Source organism: Galeopterus variegatus, unplaced genomic scaffold (genome assembly GCF_000696425.1).
Source record: "Galeopterus variegatus unplaced genomic scaffold, G_variegatus-3.0.2 Scaffold14507, whole genome shotgun sequence".
NCBI classification, from domain to species: Eukaryota; Metazoa; Chordata; class Mammalia; order Dermoptera; family Cynocephalidae; genus Galeopterus; species Galeopterus variegatus.
The window spans coordinates 13215-17759 of record NW_007740618.1 but is presented as its reverse complement, the minus strand read 5'-3'; positions in this window follow the sequence as shown (position 1 = coordinate 17759).

The following is a 4545-nucleotide window of genomic DNA, read 5'->3' as shown; positions in this document are numbered from 1 at the left end:
AAAAATTAACTTAAAGAGAATTTATATATCTGGAAGGTTCGCAGAGGGTCATTTATTCATACACTGCTTCTAGGAAGAACTGTTTCGCTCCCCCGTCACCTCCTACTCCCCCCAGCAGACAGTAAAAATAATAAAACAAAGCTTTCTTTTCTGGAGCTTTTAAGGAATACTGTAGACCATTATCTCTTTTGGTAATCTACCACGGTGTGTGACACTCCTTAAAACGTCTTTCTGAATTTAACATTGAGCCATTCTTGAAGCTCTTGTGTTGTTCAGCCTCCCTCAGTAGGATGACTGCAGACCAGTACATGCTGGTACTATTGGTCATCCTGTATTATAAATCTCTCACCAGCTTTCTCTGCTACAAATACCAAAAGAATAAGAAGAGTGAGATATAATAAAAGTTCAGGAATCCAGAATGTTTTCAGTTCATGCCACTTAATCACAAGTCAAACATTATTTAAATACCTGTTTTTTGATCGTGTGCTAGGTACTGAACAGAACATGTTTCTTTAATCAGATGTAGTTAAGAAAAGAAAACATAGATGATGTGACTGTGCATGAAATGTAGGCTTACGTTGGAGTGGTAGGTGAGACATTCAAATTCTGTATCTTCTTAGGGGCAAGTTTTGGTCATTTGCAGATCCTTTAGGAGCACTATTAAAGAGGCAGTGATTCTTAAAACACTTTGCATACTGTCTTATCAAAGAAATGCAAATTATAAACATTATTAGAGAATGGAAAAGTAGTTTTAACAGACTTAGCAACTGTGGTCATTTTAAGCTTTTCTCTACATAAAATGTTTTAAAAAACGAATGATTTATTTGGGTGATAATAGAACCTGATTTTCAATGAAAACGTTCATTTGGCCAGTAAGTACTGAACACTCACTTTTGAAATTCATGTATTAATCGTTTTTCTAGAAACAAATTTCTAACTTATTACTACTTTATTTTAATTTCAAACATTTCAACCAGAAATCCCTTAAGGAACAAGCATAGAAGAGTAGTTGAACACCATAATGAATAAACTTTTATAGAATACCATTTTAAACTACTAATAGTAATAGTAAAAAATGGTTAAGGCAATTAATCTCTCACAGTCGAATGGACAATTTATATGTAAACCAGGGGTGTTAGAAGCCCTGCTCTCTGACTTCCCTCCCAGGGCAGGTGAAGGAGCCTCTCCCCAGAACCTCTTTGTGTGTAACGCTGTGTTCAGTGATTTAGATTGGTTGTCCCATCTAATCCTCTTATTACACTGTGAAGTTGACCATTCTCATTCAACAGATGAGGAATTTGAAGCTCAAAGGATCCTGCTCACTTTGCAGGAAATGAGATTTGAACCATGTCTGTCTGCAGACATATGCTGTGTTCAAGATGGCAGGTGACTGGGTTAGAATATTTTTAAATACTTGACAGGATAAACAGTGGACAGGTTGTTCTTTTGGCTAATGGTAACTTCAAATATTGCTTTTTAGAGCAGAACTATAATTATTTTTGAAGTAGAAAAAGAAAGATGAAGACATCTTTTCTTAGTTAAAGCCAAACTGGATGAGAAGATTGGTAAATAGATCTCTTATCAAGTTAAGAATGATATGAGGGTGGTTACCTCCCCTGGGCAAAGGAGATTTCTGAGTGCCTGTCATTTTCCTGCACCTTGTATGATGCTGGTTGGAGGTCTCAGGTCTTCCACGTCTGCAGGCAGAGAGAAGGGGTATGACAGTTAGCTTTTGTAGGAGTATTGGGTAATATTCTTTCTTGGATGACATCTTTAAACAGGGCTAGAAAGGTGATAGGTAGGAAAGAAAGGACCAGAAGTGGAATAGACATGTTGGAAGATGTGGAGGACAGGGAAATAAGGGATGGCTGCTGTAAGACGGTGGTTGTCATTCTTCAACCACTTCCAGGCACTGGGATGGTGCAGCAGCAGCTTGAAGGAGGGCTGAGATGGGTTATAGGTGAAGCATCTCCACTTGCAGCTTCAGGGCTGTCTGAGTAGTAGAGAGGAGTGTTCCATTTAGTCAGATGAATTGGTTGGAAATAAAGTAGAGACTGATTTTTAATGAAATCACATTGAATTATTGCTTTTCATTCTGCCTCATTAACCTGTTTTGATTAACAGGCTGTATTAGTCCGCTTATGTTGCTTATAACAAAGTACACGGAACTGGTTGATTTATAAAGAAAATGAATTTTATTGCTTACAGTTTCTGAGGCTGGGACTTCATGCTGCCTCATTAACCTGTTTTGTTTAACAGGCTGTATTAGTCCGCTTATGTTGCTTATAATAAAGTACACGGAACTGGTTGATTTATAAAGAAAATGAATTTTATTGCTTACAGTTTCTGAGGTTTCATTCTGCCTCATTAACCTGTTTTGATTAACAGGCTGTATTAGTCCGCTTATGTTGCTTATAACAAAGTACACGGAACTGGTTGATTTATAAAGAAAATGAATTTTATTGCTTACAGTTTCTGAGGCTGGGAAGTCCAAAGTCCATCTGGTGGTGGCGACAGTGACCCAGTGGTCTCACATTGCAAGATGGTGGAAGCAGAGAGAGCAGAGAGCAAGACAGACTCTCCTTTTCTTTTAAAGCCCTCAGAACCATGCCCCCGACCACCATTTTTAATCCATTCACTACTGCACAGTCCTACAATCCAATCACCTCTTCAAAGCTACACCTTTCAATTACCATAATGGGATTTCCCAACCTCTTAACAGTCACACTGGGGGCTAAGTTTCTAATACATAAAACTTGGGGAACACAATTCAAGCTTCACGGAGTTTGGGGGGGACATAATTCAATCCACTACATAGGTCTTTTTGGGACAACATCTGTTCAATAAATATTTAGTGAACATCTGCTGTATTCCATGCTCTGGGTGGAATACAGTTCCATGGATACAGAAAGTATGAGACAGTTTTCAGGGAGCTTTCTTTTCATGGAACTTAGTGGGGGATTTGGGTGGCGGAGTATGAAAAGAAACAAAAAGGAAAAACATGAGAATGAAGTGTGATTTAATCAAGGTAATGTGATTGGGATGGCTGCTCTAGGTTGGTTGGTCAGGGAAGAACCTTTCAGCTAGGACCTGAATGACAAGAAGGAGCTGGTCCCCTGAAGAGTTGTGAGTGGAGCATCTCAAGTGGGCACACTTCCTAGGGACTGGAGCAGAGGCCTGGAGGAAATGCTGGAGCCACTGAGGCCAGAGCTTAGTGGGCAGGGGAGTGGCAGAAGGGTTGGTAGCATGTAGGTTTTTCTGGGCCGGGGCAATGTTTTCCCAGGCGCTGTGGATGGATTGAATTGTGTTCCCCAGCATTCATTTATTGGAAGCGTAATCCCTACTGTAACTGCTGAGGGTGGGAAATCCTATTATGGTAACTGAAAGGTGGGGCCTTGAAGAGGTGATTAGATTGCAGGACCTGCAGTAGTGAATGAATTAAAATGGTGGTCAGGGGCGTGGATCAGAAGGCTTTAAAAGAAGAGAGAGGAGAGTCTGCCTCTCTCTGCCCCGTGATTTTGCAATGTGACACCCTGCCATCACTGAAGTCACCACCAAAGAAGGCCTTCACCAGATGTGTTCCCTGTACTTTGGACTTGCCAGCCTCCAAAACTGTAAGCAATAAATTTCATTTTCTTATAAATCACCGTGTTCCGAGTATTTGTTACAAGCAATAGAAACAGACTAATACACTAGGTAAGTGCCATGGGAAGGGGTGCGGTAGCCACCGGGAGAGTTTTAGGTAGTAAAAGGGACATAATGTGATGGATCGGAAATGCTCACTCTGTTGCTGTGTGGAGAACAGATCTCAGAGGTGCCAGAGTGGAAGACTTGGGAACGGTGGGAACAGGGGGAAAGGCTTCGAACAGCGCTGTACGAAAGTCTACAGAAAACCGCCAAAAGTGAGTAAAAAGGTTATTTCACTACACAGAGGGCCCAGCTGGTATAAGAACTGTTCGTGAACTTGCTTTAGTAACTTGCTGTAGTGACATTCAGAAGCCCCAGGGGCAGGAGGAGAAACAGTGGTGCCTCCCCAGGTTTGAGAATGAGACCCAGGCAGGAGTAGTGGAAGACCAGTCCCAAATCCACAGCTCCTTCCTGAGGGACCAAAGACAAACCACGCTTTCGATCTCATCAGGGAGCTCTGAGGAGCTACACAGAGCAGTTTAAATTTAGGCTTGAGAGAAAGTCTTCTGTCACAATGGTTCTTTAACACTTGAGTGGGGCATATCAGGGTTTCTTAAAGGAAGCCATAACCTTATAAATGCTTCTGATGCTTCCACCTTGAAATTCCTTGACATTTTTTTTTTTTTAATCAGTGGTATCTTCATTTTTGTGACAGACACAAAGTAGATAGTGATCTAGGAAAATCAAGTCAGAGCTGACTCTAATTCTAGAATTGGTCTCTTCATGCTATTGTTTTTGTGCATCACAACAAAATATAGGTGATAGATGCTAGTTTCTTATATGTAGGTAATTTTAGAAAATTTGTTGATTTCCTGAAAAGGGAGGCTTTTTTGGATAACACTTTTATTTCAAAGGTAG